Below are 22,836 nucleotides of genomic sequence, written 5' to 3'. Positions count from 1 at the left end.
GGATATGGGAAGAGGTCTGATTTCTGATGCAGGAGGAAAACCGGAGCACCGGGGAAAACCTGCGAGGGCGAGCATGGATCAGCAACCAAACTCACATGTGGCACATCCATTACCAAATGCAAGTTCATTCTTTTCAGATTAACTTTACTCTAAAAAGAGTTGTGTCTATATTACCCCTTGAAAGAGTGGCTTATTCACTCGTTTACATTTACAGAGAAGAATCTATATAATAATACTGGTAGTCTGTGACTATGTGATTCTGTCTGTGAGTCGTGTCTGTCGCCTATTTTCTCGAACTGACAGGTAGCAGGGCCCTCAAACTTGGTGGAGGTGCGACTTGATCCGAGCCAGCTCAGTTTGCATTTGTTAGTGGATTACTACCCGGGGGACCCCATCCTGGAGTCTTCTCTCTTACTCCCCATAGGTTGCCATGCCCAGTCTCTCTTATTTTCTCGGAGACTTAGGTCGCACATTCCTCAAACTTGGTGGGAGGGTGCATCTTGACCCCAGACAGAACAAATTTGTATTGGGTTGTGGGTCAATGTCATGTGAGGTCATCCAGGGGTCATCTGAGGTCAAATTAGCAAAAACTGTCATATGAGCATGAAACTTGGTTGGTACAGTCATCATTTGAGGCAAATTTTTGGAAGGTCATTTTGGGGTCATTCGGGGTCACCCAGATCATCTGAGGTCAAATGACTAAAAACTGTCTTAAAGGGGCATTTCGTGATCCACAGCCTCATCCCCCCACTTTTCTCAAAAAAAGTTGAGATTTTTATGTCACTGGAAACCTCTGGCTACATAATGTTTATGTACAAAATATTTCTGGCAGATTAATTCGTTTAGCAAAGATATCGTGAAATTTGAATTTCGTTCTGGTGCACCAGAACGAAATTATAACGTATTGTCTATGGAGCCGTGTAATACACATAATCCTTCATAACTCCCAAACGCAAAATCGGTATCAACTGAAATTTTGGGAATATGCTTTTTTCGTGGATATGTACTGAAAAATGTCATAAAAAGAGGATGCTAGGATCACGAAATACTCCTTTAAGTGCATGGAACGTGGTGGATACAGTTAGCATTTAGAGTCAAATTTTGGAAGATCATTTTGGGGTCATCTGAGGTCAAATTACTAAAAATTGTCGTATGGGCATGAAACTTGGTAGGTACAGTCAACATTTAGAGCCAAATTTTTGGAAGGTCATTTTGGGATCACCCAGGGGTCATCTGGGGTCAAATTACTAAAAACTGTCGTATGGGCATGAAACTTGGTAGGTACAGTCAACATTTAGAGCCAAATTTTTGGAAGGTCATTTTGGGGTCACCCAGGGGTCATCTGGGGTCAAATTACTAAAAACTGTCGTATGGGCATGAAACTTGGTGGGTAGTCAACATTCATAGTCACAATTTTGGAAGGTCATTTTGAGGTCATCCGTGGTCACCCAGGGGTCATGAGGTCAAATTTATAAAAACTGTCAGATGAGCATGAAACTTGGTGGATACAGTCAACATTCAGAGTCAAATTTTTGGAAGGTCATTTCGGGGTCATCCAGGGGTCAAATTAGTAAAAACTGTCGTATGGACATGAAACTTGGTGGGTACAGTCAACATTTTGACCCAAATTTTTGGAAGGTAATTTTCGGGGTCACCAGGGGTCATCTGAGGTCAAAATAGTAAAAAATGTTGGATGAGCATGAAACTTGGTGGGTAGTCAACATTCAGAGTCTAATTTTTGGAAGGTCATTTTGGGGTCATCCGAGGTCACCCAGGGGTCGTCTGAGGTCAAATGACTAAAACTGTCATATGGGCATGTAACTTGGTGGGTAGTCAACATTTAGAGCCAAATTTTTGGAAGGTCATTTCGGGTCATCCAGGGGTCAAATTGGTAAAAACTGTCATATGGGCATGAAACTTGATGGGTACAGTCAACATTTAGACCCAGATTTTTGGAAGGTCATTTCGGGGTCACCAGGGGTCATCTGAGGTCAAATTTGTAAAAACTGTCAGATGAGTATGAAACTTGGTGGGTACAGTCACCATTTAGACCCAAATTTTGGGAAGGGCATTTAGGGGTCACCAGGGGTCATCTGCCTAGTATTATAATGTACTTACTTATGCCAATCAGCTGAACTCCAATGAGCTTTAAGCTTTCAACTGCAGGCAATTTGTGTTTTTACTGTGTTGTCTTCCTTTAGGTTTGCTTGCTGTTAAATTGTTTGAAAATACAGGTATATTATGTTATAGTGTGTTCACTTAAATAAAGAAATGTACATTTTATACAAGAATCTATCAAATCAACTATATTATGAAATCCTAAATACCTTGGTACTTTATCCTTTTCCCTAAAAATATTGTTCAACAGGAAATATAACATTGGAAAAGGTGGTATTTTGTACATTTTTGCAGTAATCCTCTTTTGCAGCAAACAAAAAGCAAATTTAAGTCACATAGAGGCGCATGTTGATCATACCTCAGTATGTAAAAGGAGACATTGAATTCTTATGGAATTGTTAACATAGGTCAATTACATAATAAAAGTTAATAATTAAGCATAGTTGAGCTTTCTTACTTGCTGTATTTGAAGAACTTGATATTTAAAACCGTTGGGCCAAATTTCATAAAAATGACCAAAATCATCCTATGCCACTATGTGTTCTGATCGACAAATCTTCAACATCAAACTTGCTTTTGAAATAAAGTTCAGGCCAATAGTAATCAAATAGTGAATTCAATCACATAGGCTTTTGTTTCCAAAGCTCTTAACTTCCCTTTATTTGAACTTAAAATATTTGAGATGTCGTCAACAACCTGTGCCGCTGGAGCATAATTTGCTTCGTCACTTCAAAAAGGCAATATTCATGGCATTTATGTTACTGTAGCCACTCCTCGAACATTTAAGCATAGCAAAAGGCAACCTTATGCCGGCTTGGATTGAGTGGTCGAGTGGTGTAGCCGGTATTTGCCTACCAATTGTTGATTCAGATCTCAGCGATTCCCTTGATTCTTTCTCTTATAAATACATCCAAAAAAGAAAATTTTCACTCCTTTGAGGGTCTATAACTTTAAGCACAATTAACTTAAAGCAATAAAATTGATATAAAAGTGTGGAGAAATTTCTCAATTTGTTTGCTTCAAGTCAATTTTGCTCAAAGTTAGAGTAGTAGGGACTTTCTTTTACTGGACGTGTTTACAATTTCTAAGATAGGTAGGTTAAAGTTATAGAGAGCGGAAATCATCATCATCATCATCAGTCGGCTGCGGAGCAGGCGACTACAAGCTTTCTCCAACTAATGCGATCTTGGGCAAGCGAAACAATTTTGTTTGGCTGCAGCATCCTTCAGTATCTCCCAGGAGGTGCTGGACATACTGTAAGTACAGTGTGCTTGCGCGGCCGTCCCGGTTTCCTCTTCCCATGTGGTGGAATATAAAGCGCATATTCTTTCACAGGCTCGCCATATTCAAGACGCAGTATATGGCCGAGAAATTTGAGTTGATGAATCTTGACTCTGGCAACCAGTGGGGTGGTGTTGGTCAGGTTGTAGATGGTTTCATTTGGAATCCGATCCACACGCTTGATGTTTAACATGACTCTGTAGCAAGATGTTGCAAATGCATTGATCTTGTTTTCCATGTCCTTGGTAATTACCCATGACTCGCACCCGTACAGAAAGACAGTAACACACGTTGTCTGAAAAAGCTTGATTTTTGTTTCGATTGGCAGGGACGGGCTTCTCCAAAGGCGTTCCAGTTTCCAGAAAGCTGCCCAGGCTAGTGCTTTTCTTCTCTTTAGGTCTCCAACACTAGAGCCCATCTTGGAACCCAAATACTTGAAGTCTGTGACATGGTTGATGGTACTACCATAGACTTCAAGTGCTGGTTAAGCGTTACAGTTTGCAGTCATATATTCTGTCTTAGGTGCGCTGATGACAAGGCCTAGATCTGCTGCTGCAGTTGCAGTCCTATAAGCTGTGACTGGGCCCGGCTATGGAAGAGAGCGGAAATACTATATTCAAATACCAAGTATCAAGTTATGATCAGGCTTTAATGCTTCCCTATAATGTGGTTAATAAAGTATGTAGTTGTGCTCCAGGATAACAGGTTGTTGACATAATCTCAAATATGTATTGTGCCACTTACCTGTTCTTTTCAGGTAGTATATTCTCTGAATTCCGATGGGAGAGGGCCTCTACATGGAAAGAGGCCCTCTCCCGACTATTACATATTAGCTTGTATCATGCAGGTCACCTGTTTAGAAATAAAAGGAGAATATTAATCTATAAGAGTGTTTTTCTTATCACAAAAAATGTAACAGTATATATAGCAAAGTAATATAGTTGCACCGGCTCGTTCTTAAGCATGTTAAGCATGTTGCTCCCCAATCCTTGACACAGCACATTTTTAATGTTGAAAAGTACCTGTAAACCAGTATAGTTTGTCTTTGTCTCTTTTCCTTTATTTTGTTTCTTTCCTTTTTCCTCATTTTCACTTTTACCCCCCTTTTAAACTTTTGTGTTATATCCTCTTTTTTTTTTTTTAAATAGAACACAAAATATGGGTTGAAAAAATTGATAAGATATATGGAAACAGGTGCTTTATATCTTTTGTAGTACAATTTCTGACTCCAATTGGCCTCACTCAGGCTACTACTCCCCTAGAAAGTGCATGGCGCCCTTAGGGAACAGAAGGCTTGCATCCGCACCCTATTTATAACCAACTGCAAATCTATGCTTATTGATCAAAGACCTTCAATATGTCCTTGATTTGATCATAATGATTGTGATCTTGATTCATGAAAGACATGAAACTCATGAAAGACCTATTTAATACAGAGTTGGGTGAAAAACAAAAATCACTTACTAATTCATGCTCTTAATGCAATCATTGATGTTTCTTAAAGCCTATTTACATGAGGACTTTACCCTTGCCTACATAATAACCATAAATTTTGTTTGGATGGATGACTTGCCCTGGCGATGCAATTTACATGGGGACATTTGTTTCCAGCAATATGATCTGAATCAACTATATCTGGGGCCACCCTATGTGACCTATAAAACCATAACCAGGTAAATACATAAAAAAGGTGTGCAAAAGCCATCAACATTCCAGAGAACTCTCTGGAGAGTGTAGTACTGTCTTGAAAAAATAGCCATGGTTCTATTTTGAGGAAACTATGAAAGGTCAGAGGTCCAGGGGTATTGCCTGGCAAAATTACCAATATACACGAGGACTTTCCCTTGCTGGAAATAAATTTCCAGCAATAAAGTCCTCGTGTAAACTGTGCATTAAGCACCTGATCGAATGTGCATTAGGTTAATTAAAAAAATTTGAAGTTGTCAACTATTACTCAACATGTTGAGCTATGTTTGGGTACATGTATATGGCAATGACCTTTGTCACAAGTATGGAAGAAATCCACCATCGGAGGATCACAACGCAGTGTGGCAAGCCTCTGACGTTAGAGGATTCCCACACAGTGTGTAAATTGCCTTTAATAATAATACACTGCATTTAGAACGCTATACACAAAAGTACCATAGCGTGTACAAGTATCATCAAACATACATAATACAAAATGCATCAGAATAAATATGATTTCAACAGTCTCTTGAAAGAATCAATGGATGGAGCCGATCTGATTGCAATGGGGAGTTCATTCCAGGCTTGGGCAGCAATGATGTGAAATCGCTTTTCACCAAAGGCAGTGATACTTGCTTTGGGAAATTGCCAAGCCAGTGGTATCACCCGATGATCTGAGAGGTCGACCAGGAAGATATTGAGTGAAACAGTCAGATAAGTACACTGGAGCGAGATTATGCATAGATTTGTAAACATATAGCAGAAGCTTGAAAGTAATGCAGTTGGAGATGGGGAGCCAGTGTAATTTGACCAGCAGTGAGGCAGCGTCAACTCTCTGACCGACAGCAAAGATGGCTCTTTGAATTGCGGCGGCATTTTGGAGACGCTGAAGATGACAAATGTCTGTGGCAGATAGATGAGTAAAGAGAGCATTATAGTAGTCAAGCCTTGATGTTATTAAGGCTCATGCAACATGATGACATGTGTTAAAGTCGATGAAACTACGGATGCGCCACAGATCTTGATATGAAAATTGATAGTTTGGCGGAGGTGGTTTATGTGATTAGTGAATGTCATTGTCTGGTTATAAAAATGCACGCCAAGATTGCGGATTACTTGAGATGGTTTGATCATGGATGTACCTATGTTGAGAGTAAGCGGTGGGAGAAGTTTGAGGCTGTAGACAGAGCCGGCAACAAAGAATTCTGTTTTGGAATCATTCAATTTGGTAGTTGGAGGCCATGCATCCAAGATCGAATTGCATCAATGCATGATGTTAGATTGGCAAGAATTAAATCAAGTTCACCAGGGATACGAGGATCGAAAGACGTATATAACTGGGTGTCATCAGCGTACAAGTGGTAGTGAATACCATATTTGCATGCGATATCACCAACTGGTGTAGTATAGATGGTAAATTTCAGAGGACCGAGTACCGATCCTTGAGGAACTCCAAATTCAACAACAACAGGATCAGATAGATGGCCACCTATATTGACTTGACTTGTCCATCCTTGCAAATAGGAACGGCACCACTGTAATGCCACACCACAAACTCCAAAACGCTTATTGAGGCGGTCTATCAAGATTTCGTGATCGACAGTATCAAATGCCGTGCTCATGTCTAACAGAACCAGTAAAACAACCTTCTTAGAATCAATCTCAGAAGTAATGTCTTTACGATCAGTGTACTCTCCGTGCTATATGCATAGCTTTATAAGCTGATTGGAGGGGATCAATGAGTTCATTGGTATTAAAGTGCTCAACAAGTTGAGCAGAAGCACATTTCTCTATGACTTTATTAGCTAAGTGTGATAGGTTGCTGACTGGTCTGTAATTTTGGAGATTGTCTTTATCAAGAGAACGTTTCTTAATTAGTGGTGAAACAACAGCAGAGTGGGCAGCTTTAGGAAACACACCGGATGTTAAGGATGCATTGACAATTAGCTGTTAGTGCAGGGAGATGGTATTGTATATGGTCCTTAAGCAGCCATGTTGGTTCAGGGTCAAGTAGACACGAGGCATTAGATGACTTAAGAGATCACGTACAACACTTCATCCTCCGTTAAAGGATGGAATTGAGCGAATTGGGGACAATTGTCACATGGAACATCATTAGCCGGGTCGCGAATACCTGCATGCAAGTCATCACGAATCTTACGAATCTTTGTGACAAAGAATTTGGAAAATTTATTGCTTAGCACCTTGGGGTCATCTCGAGCAGGAAGATGACGCACCGGCCTGCTTGTTAAGGAGATGATTCACAGTGCTGAAAACAGTCTTAATTATTGTCAGCATCTGCAAGTTTGTCAGTGAAATATGATTGTTTTGCTTCTAAGATACACACATTGACTGAACTGTTTATGGTCAAAACCGATCACGATCTTCATCAGAGCGAGTTTTTTGCCACTTCCTTTCAGCTCTTCGTCTTTCCCTGCGAGCAGCGTGGACACTATCATTATACCATGGCATGCGATTTCTTATAGTGCGGCTGCGAGTAGTAGCTGGGGCAAATTGGTCCACAACGTCAACTGTACATGAATTGTACCAGTTGAACAAATCGTCAACATTGTTAACTTCTGGAACAGTTTTCAGTTTGTTAGACAATGTGTGAGAGAATTGTTCGGCATCAATACTCTTGTAATTGCTAACAGTCTGGGTAATTCTTTGCGGCAAAGGTTTCGGAAGATTGATTCTAAAAAGGACACACTGGTGAACAGTCACAAGCATCTCATGGACATGGAAATCACTCACTAATTCATCATCAGGACATGACAAAACATGGTCTAATATGTGTACAGATCGGTGGGTTGGTTTGTCAACATGCTGTTGGAGGTTAACAGAGGAGATGATGGAGGCATACTTTTTAACATCCCATTTGTTTTGTTCATCCCACTGTATGTTGAAATCGCCAACAAGCAGTAATTTTCTGGGAGACACAGATATATCATCAACAAAGGAGTCAAATTCAGTTAAAAAGTCAGATGTACGAAAGCCATTGTCACGAGAAGGAGGAAGTCTGCCAATGTAAGGCGCTTGGTAAAGTCGGTGATGTATACATGTTCAAAATAAGTAGTGTGAATTTCTTGTGGAATCTGACGCAGTTTAAGGGGTGTTTTGAAAACAACGCCGATTCCACCACCACGGGTACCGGAGGGGCGAGGTACGTTGAGGTAAGTATAGCCGGGAGGGGTGAGTTCACCAATAATGACTGCATCATAATCATGAAGCCAGGTTTCAGTCATTATAAATACATCAATATCATGTTCTTGAATATAATCAGCAATCTGCGTAGTCTTATTTGCAGCAGATTGGACGTTCCAAAGACAAGCATTGAGACATGTCGGGGGTGGCGTGTACATATTAGGCAGTTGTTTTTTAACTTGTTGTTAAATTAACCCTAAATGCTACTACATACAGGGCACACCGTCATCATCCCTATATCTTCGTGTTAAAAATTGCCGTGGTAGTACGATAAATCCTCACGCTTTTCAACAACTACGCATGGTGATTTTGTTCGAGATAGGCCGTATGACTCAGGCTATGCATACAATTTGAGATTTTGAGAGCCGGCCACACTGTTTCTATTCTATGTTTTACGATTTTCGCATGATCAGTATATGGCTGGCAGTAACCGCCATTAACGTGGAGCTGCTACTGCGTAAGCTTACTTTTAAACCGCTGGAGCTAAATTGACCAATCATGTTAGATCTTTTCATTACGCTGGAGCCAGTTGATGCATCATCGTTCCAGAGAGAAAACTCTTGCCAAAATTAATGTTTACTATGTGGATTTTAAATGAATCGAATGTAAATAAACCACCAACAGTTGTACAGGATCAATACCATTGTTTGATTAGTGTATAGTCAATGTTACCTTGCATGCATGTGCCATGTGTGTGGCGTGTTTGTTTGTTTGTTTACTGTGTCAGGCCAGGATCACTGACACCCACGGTACTGATACTGTCATACTATCACGGTGATCATATTGTTGAATGTTGTTGACTTTAAAATAATCATGATGCAGTCATGTCTACAGTAGAATTCACCACGACCTTTGAAGGACTTAAACCCCATTAAAAGCTATTAAACCAAGATAACACTCAATGAAAACAGCTCAACTATGTTACATCAGATCTTCTCTGGTTAAATACACACTGCACTTGTGTCTGTTTTACCTGTGCAATGAACAATGAGCTGGTATTATAGTTTCAGTTGGGTGAATGATTATAAAGCTTAACGCAAGGTAACAATACTGTCTGGGCTTTTGTTTACTTAAATGAGACAATAGTCTGCTTATTGTTAACCAGCGTTCTTGAAAATGAGAAGCATAATGATTTGCAGACTTAACACGGTTTAGAAATAATTTGTTCATATTTTGTGGTGTTATCTGTCGTTTACATATCCTTCCTAAAACACAAAAGTACCAATATTTCCAAACACCTAAATTAGCTAAAAATTTAGGAAATGTTACAAAACTATATTTTCTAGAATTTCAGAGAATACTTTAAATATTGACTGGTTATTTTTTACACAGTGACGTCATATAGGCAATGGTATAATACTTCTAACATACACTAGGTCACGCGTCAATGGTGAGCGCACTGAGTATTGTGTATAGGAAAACGGGCAGTACCGTAACTACAGTATGTATGGCCTACTACTAGTATATAAAGTAAATCCGAACTGGTTTGCTGAAAGTCGAATTCCGCAGGCCACGCCACAAGATGTACAAATCAGCTCCGGCGATACACTGCAGATCGCAGAATTGTGTGCATGGTTTACCACCACTCTGCCTAGCTATATAGTTGTGTACAATACTGTATGAGTTTCTTGTGAGTGCATGTCCATCTTAATAATAAGTCGGTTCGTACTTTTCATAAATTACTTTTGAATCATAACTATCGTGACCGAGGATATCTTGCAACTACGTGAAGCTCGTCTGGCAAATTCTTAATGACTAAATTCGCTTCACGTAATGAGTAAGTCGTACTTGATTGGTCAGTTTTACCTCCGAGTAATGAAAAACTCTAACATGATTGGTCAATTTGGCTCCACGGAACAAAAAGTCAGCTACGCGTAGCAGCTCCACGTTGTGGCGGTTGCGGCCTACCATATCAGTATCCCATATGATATTTCTATTGTAAGAACATTTTATTTGTTGTCACGTAAATCACAGGTTTCGTTTAAATGTACTAACTGGAAATTAAATGTACTAATTAGTGAGGACCGGTATTTTGCTGTGGATATGTTTAACTGCAATTGATGTAAAACATTTGAAATCCTGGGTAAAAATTTTGATAATATTTAACTCTTTGAGAAAATTATTTTATAAAGGAATGCTGGTAAAACCAGGTGCAATACAATGTACATTATTGACACACTATCACGCTCTTTATCTTCGTCAATAATAGAATAATCGATTTCAATCGAATTGAATGCATGAGTTTGTAGTTGACTACTGAGCGACCTGAGCGATCGATTGCTAGCCAATCAGATAGAACTCCTTTTCTTGCGTTCAGTGAAATACCACTCGCCTGTCGCTCACTACCACTCGCCCGTTGCTCACCAACGGAGTATTAAATTTATATTTATCGTATAGGACGTCCGACGGTGTGCAGGGGTCAGCAAATTTACTACAGCTCTTTTTACTTGACTCTATTCTTTGTTTATTATTATTATTAAAGAGACATTCAGAGATGCATCAATCCCAAACTACACTAGAGGCTGTATCAAAATGATTGGTACCCATCAGCTTTATGAGCTTTGTTGTCTAATAAAAAACCTTCTTTTTCCACAGTCATTCAACATTAGATCCTCTTGAAATGACTTTTAATTTACTCATTTGACTTTCAAACCTCATACACAAAGCAATCAAGAAACAGACAGGAGAATGATCAGAAGAATTGGTGGACGATGAACACAAAGGCGTTACCTTCATGCCATATATCAAAGGTGTATCAGACAAAATCTGTCGGTTTCTAAACCGTGCAGGGGTCAAAACATTCTACTCTAGGTCGGCCAAATTAAGAGACATCCTAAGCCACCCAAAAGATCCTCTGCCCAAGGATCGTGCACCATGTGTGTACTCTATACCTTGCAGTTGTGGTGAGCAATACATAGGCCAAACCAAACGACCACTTAAGGTCAGAATATCTGAACACCGAAGAGCCACAAGACAAAAGAAAGAAGAAGGCTGGGCATTAGCTGAACATGCTTGCAAAGAAGGCCATGAACCTCTGTGGGACGAAACAACAAAACTGGCACAAGTTTCTCACTTGGGGATGAGGTTGACCTGTGAAGCGTTGGAAATCAGAGTTAATGAAACTTCTACTATCAATAGAAATGACGGCAAAGACATCAGTCGTATGTGGCGTTCTCTATTTTCAAACAACCAATCACAGAGCCGCTAATCTTTATCACATCGTATGTGGCGCTCTCTATTTTCAAACAACCAATCACAGAGCCGCTAATCTGTACCACGTCCGCAATTAAGTGATATAAACGCCCCCGTGCATACAATCAATCAATCGGTCCATGAGTGGCCAAACGGTTCCTGGTAAGCCGTATACTTTACAGTATATGCAGTCTACTAGTTCTCTGTTGAGGGGCAGTCTTCATTGAACAGCTCTTTCTCAGAGCTAACAAACCTTTGATTTAGCAGATAGGCGAGGTCTGCTTGTTTTCTGTAGACAAGGGGCAGTCTTCAGTGAACGGCTCTTTTCCGAGCCACCAAAACTTACAAAATCAGCAGATAGGCGAGATCTGCTTGTTTCTGTTGATAAGGGGCAGTCTTCAGCAAACGGCTCTTTTCAGAGCCACCAAAACCTTTATATAAGCAGATAGGCGAGATCTGCTTGTTCTCTGTTGACAAGGGGCAGTCTTCAGTGAACGACTCTTTTCAGAGTCATCAGTAGACAAGGGGCGGTCTACATGTCTCAATCTTAGGTACTTTTCAATGGGAAATGCTGCTTGGATGATGTCACGAGAGGTTAGCATTTATTCTGTATTGAAAAGCGTGTAAAGACGGATATGCAGTTGACCGGCCTCCTGTATCCACAAAGTTTCATGCCCATATGATAGTTTTAGTAATTTGACCTCAGATGACTCCTGGATGACCTCGGATGACCCCAAAATAACCTTCCAAACATTTGGCTCTAAATGTTGACTGTACCCACCAAGTTTCATGCCCATATGACAGTTTTTAGCAATTTGACCTCAGATGACTCCTGGGTGACCTTGAAATGACCTTCAAAAACTTTGGCTCTAAATGTTGACTGTACCACCAAATTTCATGCCCATACAACAGTTTTTAGTAATTTGACCTCAGATGACCCCTGGGTGACCTTGGATGACCCCAAAATGACCTTCCAAAAATATGGCTCCAACTCTTGACTGTACCCACAAAGTTTCATTCCCATATGACAGATTTTAGTCATTTGACCTCAGATGACCCCTGGGTGACCTTGGATGACCCCAAAATGACCTTCCAAAAATTTGACTCAAAATGTTGGCTATACCCACCAAGTTTCATGCCCATACGACAATTGTTAGTCATTTTACCTCAGATGACCCCTAAGTGACCCCAAAATGACCTTCCAAAATTTGACTCTAAATGTTGACTGTACCACCAAGTGTCATTCCCATATGACAGTTTTTAGTAATTTGACCTCAGATGACCCTGGGTGACCCCGGATGACCCCAAAATGACCTTCCAAAACTTTGGCTCTAAATGTTGACTGTACCCACCAAGTTTCATGCCCATACAACAGTTTTAGTCATTTGACCTCAGATGACCCCTGGGTGACCACGGATGACCCCAAAATGACCTTCCGAAAATTTGGCTCTAAATGTTGATGGTACCCACCAAATTTCATGCCCATACGACAGTTTTCAGTAATTTGACCTCAAATGACCCCTGGGTGACCCCGGATGACCCTAAATGACCTCAAAATCTAATCAGGTCGAGAACCTCTGGTCGCGCTACTCCCCACCAAGTTATGTCACTGTACCCCATACGGATCTCTAGATAATTTGTTTACAGGGTATTTAGCTTGTTTACTTCTGCCTTACCCTCTTCCTCCTGCCCCCGTACTGCCCATCCTGCCCTACCGCACTTTCCCCCATCACTGAGCAGCTCGACACACTTGCCCCTATCACTGTTCAAAATTGCAGCTCGATACATCAAAGCATGGCGAAATACATAGCCTGCTGGCAACTTAATCCAAATTTCAAGAAAACATTTGACCTCAATGACCTATGGTGACCTTGAAATTATGTGACACAACACCATAACATTTAGACCTTCATACTTTCCAAGTTTCCTTGCAATAGGATCTGAACTGTTCATCTGAGAGCATTTAATCAAAACTTTAACCAAATTGTCACATACACACACACCCCCACCCCTGTGTGTGTTTGTCGCCAACCAAGGACATTGTGTTTTGCTATCTAACCGAGGACGTGTGTATGATGTTTTCATCGCCTAACCGTGGACTAAAATGGCGGATTTATTTTGTGTATAATACGAAACGGAATTTTAGCCATCGCCTGCAGACAGTAGTTTTTACACGTGTGGTCCTCGGTTTCAGGCAAATAGCGTTATAAAGCATTTAGCATGCATTTGAGGTTGATTGATTGATTGATTGATTGATATTTTATTTTATTGCCAATTCGTTGCCCTTAGGCCTAATTACATTCAATAAATTACAATATAACAAATACACATAAGAACAATTAAATATTTAGGCAGGCATTGCACAAGATATAAAACACACAAAAATATACAATTTGAATTAACATTTAGAAAATTGATTATAAAAGTCACTAAAATCGTATTATGAAATATTGCACTTTTTTTATATATAAAATGACATTGAAAGTATAGTATATGCAGAACAATTCTGGAAAAAAAAAAAAAAACACAAACTATTTATTTAGGAGATCAACGAAATATGGAAGAGGACTATTTTTAAACGATTTGTCCTAGTCCTAAACTGAAAAAATTTGCTGCAATTACGTAAAAAACACGACCATGACGCCCTTCCTGGTAGGAGGGATAAGAGAACTTGTTCGATTTGTTTTGGTAAGCCCTTCGGCGAACCTAAGACAGTGGTCCTCCCTCCTATCAGAGAGGGTGTCAAACTTGCAGATTTGAAGCGTGTTACTATAAGATAAATAGTGCCGACCCAGAATTGTTCTGCAGGCACGCTTTTGGATGGCCTCTATATCTTTGGACTGTTTAGCTGAGATTCCAGAATGCCACACCACATCAGCGTACTCAAGAATTGGCCTGACATAACCACTATATACGACACCGAGCTCTTGGTTGGTAAAACCAAAACGCTTAAGGGTTCGTAGCAAACAACCGGAATTAGCCTTTTTCAACATCGCGTCCATCTGGACATTCCATTTAAGGTTGTTCTGTAGCCACAAACCAAGTACATGGCTTCGGTGACATATGCTAGTGGTTCAGTGCCAATTCTTAAGTCGCGATGTGGCGGCAATGGATTAGAAAAAGCAATTTGCATGGCTTGACACTTGCTGGGATTCAATTTCAGGTGGCTGTCACTAGCCCACTCTGAGAACTGATCAAGATCACCCTGAAGTGGACTAGCACAACCACCGGAAAAATTCTCAGCAAATGTCAAGTCATCAACATATTTCCAACACCGACTACCAGCGTCTTGTGCTGCTTCGTTAATAAGAATCTGAAACCCAATTGGGCCAAATTTTGTACCCTGGGGTACACCACCATGAAGAGTTGTAGAGGTCTTTTGCAGCAGTTTGAGATTGCGGACTGTCCTCGGTTGGAAGTAAGTCCGCAGTTTAGGGTGAAAATCTTGTGTGTGTCCTCGCTTGCCTGTAAACTCGCACGCACATACACACCCCCACACCCCGCCCCACACGGAAAAGTGATTATAAAGTCTCCTGCCTTATCAGGCGAGACAAAAAAGTAGCTATTATGATGTGTTTTGATAGGTCGGTCTTGTCCATACTCACTGGATATTCATGGGTACCAATCATTTTTATACACCCTGTATTCCCCACACGTGTTTTGGCAGTTTTAGAATATTTACTAAGGTCCCTAAAGTCTATGTTTGGCCTCACTTGACCGACCCAAAAATTTTGCAAATCAACTGCCTTTTGTTTTCCTTGGATCAATTTAATTTCATAGTGAAAATGATCGGTCTGTGTATTATTTCATCCTTAAATCAACAAATTTTTCATTTTCAAGTCTAGTGCATGTCTGACATTGTCTGGTACAACTTGATGACAAGCTTCTGTTTAGTACTGATATTTAATTTGTTCTTTTGGTGGTTGTCTTTAAAAAAAGATAAAAAAGTCATTGACAGACCAGCCATTTCTTTTTCAAACCAAGTAAGGCCATACATACACTTTGTATTTTTGGCCTAATATAGTAACATGCCCCTAGAAAGAATAAGCTGAACACTGAGAGACCTTTTTTAATTCTTCTATACCTGGGTGCAAGAAATATCTGTGCAAATCCAACAGAAACATGATCTCAAAAACAGACATAACATTTCAGTTATCTTCATATTTTGTCAATATTTCTATGAATAAACCAAATCTGATAACTTACCCCATTTCACATGGACAAGGACTGAAGACACTTGTGGTATGTCTGTTCTGGCTCTGTGTTGGTTCACGTCCCTTTCCTTTCCACTCTGAATTAAAACAAAATCAAAGGAAACTTCATAATTTTATTGACTTGACTTGGAGTAAAAACATCCTGAAGAAGGCTAGAGACTGGACCTTCCTGATGGATGAAGAGCACAAGCCAATAGTGTTCCCTCCAGAAATAGCAGCAACTGCCAAGCAGCCTGATATTACGATCTATTCAGCCACCACCAAGCATGCAATCATCATAGAATTGACAGTACCATCGGAGGATAACCTAGCCAATGCGTACGCCAGGAAAAAGTGTAAATATGAAGACACGGTAGCCGAATGAGAAAACAGAGGATGGACTGTGTTTTACTTCCCAGTAGAAATGGGAAGCAGAGACTTCTATAACACATCACTAAACCAAGTGTTAAGCTGCTTTTGGAGTCCCAAAGTGGAAAAGAAAACCAATCCAAGACACTGCTTCCAAAACAGCTCTGAGAGCCAGCTACATTTTATTTATTTATTTATTTATTTATTACATTTGGCAAAAAGCACAGGCAATACCCAATAGGTGCTCAAAGAGCACTAAATTAAAGGAAGCCCTACATAGAAAGTGAACAAAATTAACTGAGAATCAAAAATAAGATAAAAAAGAGGGCTTTAACTGCAGCCTTGAAAGCAGACAAGGTGGGACAACAGACAACATTTTCTGGTAGCTCATTCCATAACATAGGACCAAGGTGGAAGAAACTTCTTTGACAAAGTGTGAGGCGGCTGGCTATGCAGAAATACAAAGGCATTCCGACAGATAGAGTTTATACCAACACCATCAATTATGCTCTGGGGAATGGGGAAGGTTGTGATCTCATAAATCGGTTGACCCACCAAAGTCTGGTCCTAAGTCCAGAGACACCAGTGCACACTATACTGTGAAAATAGGCTTTGATGGTGAAAGTGTTGATATTTTACCCATGACTATTCCTCAACGACACTTTTCATAGCTATACACTAGTCCTGCCTGCTGCCTTACATCACCCAGGGTGGACCGTTGCAACGATGTGGCACTTGCTAGTGTAGCATAAGTCCAGTTATTGATAGTTATTGATAGTACAACATGATTTTGTTTGTTTGTAAGTTAGACTGCAACAAGGTGATTTTTTCCAATTTTGTCATCTTCCAAGAGAGAACTACACCAGGAGTGCTCATCTTAAGAAGGGTGAAATTAGACTCCGAGATGACCGCTAAGCTGGTGATCTACCAATGAACTACCCCATTTTTGTAATAAAAGGAGCATGTTAACCTTTCCTTAGGTCACTGAAATTTTCTTCATAGAAGTCTATATTTCTAATTTGTATTCATTCCTTAGCAATTTGCAAAATTGCTAAGGTCTGTTTCTGTCAAGTTCTTTGTTTCTTTGTTTCTTTCTTTCTTTCTTTCTGTCAATCTTATAATGAGCCACCGTAGCCATATGCTTTGAGTCATGTTGACCATAGTTGGTCATTAGGACCATTGGGTGGGGGGACAAATGAAACATGATCAACTTCAGGTCAAAGGTCATCCACTTCCTGTCAATGGCCAAAACGTGATTTCACTAAAATGCTACTTCTTCCACAAATTATACAGCACGATGATGGCACTTGGGTACATGCATCAGCTATACCCAGTGTCTAAAAGTTTATGTTCAGAATTGGGGTCAAAGGTCATTAAGGGATACTTCCGTATATGACCAAATGCCCTAAAATGCTGCTTGCTGTCGCAAATATATATGGTACAACAATGTTACTTGGTCATCAGGACCAATAGCTGGTGGCACAAATGTCACGTGACCAACTCAAGGTCAAAGGTTATGGAAAGGTCATTATGGCCGAAAATGTTATTTCCTGTTATTTTTTACTAAAACTGCTACTCCTTACACAAATTACACAGCAAGATGATGTCACTTGACGCATGCAGTAGCCTTGAGGTCAAAGGTCATACGAAGGTCATTATGGCTGATGCTGATTTTCTGTTCTGTTACTAAAATGCTAAGTCATTCCACAAATTATAATATAGCATGATAACATTACACATTGTATTCATCCATTGGGGTCCAAGGTCATTGGGGTCCAAGGTCATGCAGATATTACTTCGGTATGTAGAAAAATACCTTAGGAAGTCGCACTCTAATAGCGCATGACCAAAGTTGCACAGAAATATTTACATGAATATTGAATAATTTTTGGTTAACAAAATGATTTCACAACTATGGAAAATAATTAATTAATAATTATAAGGCCAAATAAATAAATAAACATGTTTCACGTACCCTCCTCGCTTCCTTTTTTGAGGTTTCTTCAATTATATATTTATTCAATTATAACTTTTCAAAAAATATATCTAGGAAGCAGAAATATTTCTTTAGCCTTGCTAATATACAAGAAACACTTTTGGAAGGTTTTATGAAAATGAGAGGGGCCGGCCTATATCCTCAGAACAAAAATAAAAAGAGGCCTCCTCCTTTTTCCAGGCATTATTGTGTATGCTAAACAGCTCAAATTATGGGTATTCACACCGATTTTGCCATGAAAATATAAAATAAAAGCCCCTCTTCCTCCTTTTTACAAAAACCCGGACTTGAAACATGTTTTTTATTTTACTTGGCCTAATTATATGATACTACAAACTTCTGTTCTAGTTATACATGTATATTCCAATGAATTACACCAAACTGCTGGACCTTTTGAACTCACATATGCTATAGGTGAGCTAACAAATTAACCTTGCTCCCAGTGTCCCTATGGTCAATTTCAAATTACAGTGCATTTCAAAAAAGACCTCTCAGTAAAATCAGCATATTATACTACTGCTGGCTGTTTATATGCCTTAATACATGCATGCATGCTAGATAGCTGGGCTAATTAGCCATAGGCCTAGTTAATTAGCTATTGCTAAGGTCACGTATATGTGTATGTGCAATTAGCTCTAGTTTTATTTATTTTTGTTTATTTTTTAGTTCTCAAAATAGAATGATGAATATTGTCTCTGATAAAGAACCAATGCTGTTCAGTGAGTCAAGTTATGTGGCTCACAGAAATACAGGCATGTAAAATATGCTCAGAAAGAGGACATTTTGACCTTGAGATCTTTTAACTATTTGCGCACTAAATTTGCCAACAAGATCCCAAAATTACTTTGCTGGACATTGAAACTTACAATGGAAGTGTTTTTAAATGCTTAAAATATCAATCTTACACACGGGATCTCACAAAGGCGCTTTTCATCAGTTCATGTGTGGATCAAGTGCAATTGCTTAGTGCTAGGGAGGGTGTTTAATGGAAACTCAATTGTCTCGAAACAGCAGGAAAGCACAACAACGCAAAGAATAGACTCCGCATTGCCCCCACGATCATGAGGACCATTTAATACACATAAGCTTATTTATAATAATTTCAATAATTTCACAATCTCATAGAAATTAAGACTATATTGAGATAATAACAGATTTCATATCAATTAAACAAATTATATACATTGAGATAATTAATTGCAGCAAGCATTTGGAATTATTTATTATCTTCATATATAAATCAATAAATACACGAATTATTGGAAAAATGTGTACAAGCCAACCATACAGGCTTGACAAACAAAATTTACTTCTGAATCACATTTAACCAAATTTCATCTTAAGCAAATCTTAAGCATATCTTAAACAGATACATCTTTGGATCAAACATAGGATTGGTTTGGAAAACAGCATTTTTAACCGCAATTTATAAATAATTAGAAATCTCCAAAAGAATAAACAATGCCAACACTAGCAAACGAACATTTTGTATTCAGCCAGATCCGGCATCAATGCTTAAACCATTTACTGATATATAATATTATATTAAATCCACCGGTATTTACAACCAAGTAAATAAAGATACTCCAAATAAGCAACAAAGCATTTATAACCCTGGTATAAAAACGCAGTAGAAAGGGAGGAAAGCATGAAGGCAACTAATAGCCCACTACAAAACGCAGTAGAAAGTGGAGACAATCTACTGACGAGATTCTTCAGGTTTTGAAGAAACTCCACCACCCTCAATAAAAACGCAGTAGAAAGTGGAGACAATCTACTGACGAGATTCTTCAGGTTTTGAAGAAACTCCACCACCCTCAATAAAAACGCAGTAGAAAGTGGAGACAATCTACTGACAAGATTCTTCAGGTTTTGAAGAAACTCCACCACAATAATCCTCAATAAAAACGCAGTAGAAAGTGGAGACAATCTACTGACGAGATTCTTCAGGTTTTGAAGAAACTCCACCACCCTCAATAAAAACGCAGTAGAAAGTGGAGACAATCTACTGACGAGATTCTTCAGGTTTTGAAGAAACTCCACCACCCTCAATAAAAACGCAGTAGAAAGTGGAGACCATCTACTGACGAGATTCTTCAGGTTTTGAAGAAACTCCATACAAAGCAATCAATAGCCCAATAAAACCAACCAATACCATAAAATGCAGTAGAAAGTGGAGACAATTTACTGATGAGATTCTTCAGGATTTGAAGAAACTCCATACAAAGCTTTCAATAGCCACAATAAAACCATTCAATACCATAAAACGCAGTAGAAAGTGGAGACAATCTACTGACGAGATTCTTCAGGTTTTGAAGAAACTTTTAAATGTTGACTGTACCCATCAAGTTTCATGCCCATACGACAGTTTTTACTAATTTGACCTCAGATGACCCCTGGTGACTCAGAAATTACCTTCCAAATATTTGGTTTTAAATGTTGACTGTACCCACCAAGTTTCATGCCCATACGACAGTTTTACTAATTTCACCTCAGATGACCCCTGGTGACCCCGAAATGACCTTCCAAAAATGTGGCTTTAAATGTTGACTGTACCCACCAAGTTTCATGCCGATCCGACAGTTTTTACTAATTTGACCTCAGATGACCCCTGGTAACCTCAAAATGACCTTCCAAAAATTTGGCTTTAAATGTTGACTGTACCCACCAAGTAAGTTTCATGCCCATCCAACAGTTTTTACTAATTTGACCTCAGATGACCCTTGGTGACCCCAAAATGACCTTCCAAAAATTTGGCTTGAAATGTTGACTGTACCCACCAAGTTTCATGCCCATACGACAGTTCTTACTAATTTGACCTCGGATGACCCCTGTTGACCCCAAAATGACCTTCCAAAAATTTGGCTTTAAATGTTGACTGTACCCACCAAGTTTCATGCCAATACAACAGTTTTTACTAATTTGACCTCAGATGACCCCTGGTGACCCCAAAATGAACTTCCAAAAATTGGGCTTGAAATGTTGACTGTACCCATCAAGTTTCATGCCCATACGACAGCTTTTAATAACTTGACCTGAGATTACCCCTGAGTGACCTCGGATGACCCCATAATGACCTTCCAAAAATTTGGCAAAACCAAAGAACTATTTCATCAAAGTAATAAATCAAAACAGAAAGATGCTTCCTTTACGAGTTATCACTCATTGAAAGTGCTACTTTGCTATACTTTACATGGAAAGCGACTATCTTAAAGTCGTCATATTTCCTTAATTCACCTTTTTTTCGGTAAATCCCATAAGCCTTTGCGAGTACACCTGAGAACTTCGTCATTTGACGTCACGCCGATCTGAGCCGATGCGCACATCGCTTATCGAACATCGTTACTGCGCATTACAAGTCTGTGTGACGAAATGACGAGTCCTCAGGTGTACTCGCAAAGGCTTATGGGGTGTAGCGAAAGAGTGTATAACATGGCGGAGGCAGCTGTTATTTGGATATGTGATGCACAGTTGAAAATTTATTATTAAAAGATTTGGTGACCTCAGTTGACCTTTGACCTTGTATGTGACCTTTGACCTCACGAAATTGGATAAAATATGTTGCGCTGAAAAGTCAAATTTGGCAATACCAAAGAACTATTTCATCAAACTAATAAATCAAAACAGAAAGATGCTTCCTTTACGAGTTATCACTCATTGAAAGTGCTACTTTGCTATACTTTACATGGAAAGCGACTATCTCGTCATATTTCCTTAATTACATGACCGATCAAGCTGTTATTTGGATATGTGATGCACAGTTGAAAATTAATTATTAAAAGATTTGGTGACCTCAGTTGACCTTTGACCTTGTATGTGACCTTTGACCTCACGAAATTGGATAAAGTATGTTGCGCTGAAAATCTAATCAGGTCGAAAATTACCTCTGGCCACGCAACTCCCCACCAAGTTACGTCACTGTACTCCATACGGATCTCCAGATAATCTGTTCACAAGGTATTTTGCTTATTACGCATATACTATGCAAATTAGGTACTTAATTACCATATTTTACACTCAAAATCGAATCAGGTCGAGAACCTCTGGCCCCGCTACTCCTCACCAAGTTACGTCACTGTACCCCATAAGGATCTCCAGATAAGCTGTTCACAAAGGGTTTTTTGCTTGATACGCATCAGGACGAGAACATCTGGCCGCACTACTCCCCACCAAGTTACGTCACTGTGCCCCATATGGATCTCCAGATAAGCTGTTCACAAAGGTTTTTTTGCTTGATACGCATCAAATACGCATAAATTATGTAAATTAGGTACTTAATTAGCATATTTTGCGCTGAAAATCTAATCAGGTTTGAGAACATCTGACCTCAGATGACCCCTGGTGACCCCGAAATGACCTTCCAAAAATGTGGCTTTAAATGTTGACTGTACCCACCAAGTTTCATGCCGATCCGACAGTTCTTACTAATTTGACCTCAGATGACCCCTGGTAACCTCAAAATGACCTTCCAAAAATTTGGCTTTAAATGTTGACTGTACCCACCAAGTAAGTTTCATGCCCATCCAACAGTTTTTACTAATTTGACCTCAGATGACCCTTGGTGACCCCGAAATGACCTTCCAAAAATTTGGCTTGAAATGTTGACTGTACCCACCAAGTTTCATGCCCATACGACAGTTCTTACTAATTTGACCTGGGATGACCCCTTTTGACCCCAAAATGACCTTCCAAAATTTGGCTTTTTAAATGTTGACTGTACCCACCAAGTTTCATGCCCATATGACAGTTTTTACTAATTTGACCTCAGATGACCCCTGGTGACCCCAAAATGAACTT

General features: G+C 39.5%; 1 protein-coding gene across 1 annotated transcript in view; it reads right to left on the bottom strand.

The window, feature by feature from the left end:
* LOC140168763 (uncharacterized) overlaps positions 1-22,836 on the bottom strand; it is a 75,042-nt gene that overhangs the window by 33,607 nt on the left and 18,599 nt on the right. Inside the window, exons 2-4 of the mRNA XM_072192173.1 lie at positions 15,688-15,772; positions 4,144-4,251; positions 2,119-2,210 (exon numbers count right to left, since the gene is read on the bottom strand). The gene's annotated coding sequence lies outside the window, so the exon portion shown is untranslated. The remainder of the gene's footprint in view (positions 1-2,118; positions 2,211-4,143; positions 4,252-15,687; positions 15,773-22,836) is intronic.

This window comes from Amphiura filiformis, chromosome 13, assembly GCF_039555335.1.
Source record: "Amphiura filiformis chromosome 13, Afil_fr2py, whole genome shotgun sequence".
Lineage (NCBI taxonomy): Eukaryota > Metazoa > Echinodermata > Ophiuroidea > Amphilepidida > Amphiuridae > Amphiura > Amphiura filiformis.
This window is presented reverse-complemented; position numbering and strand designations above follow the sequence as displayed.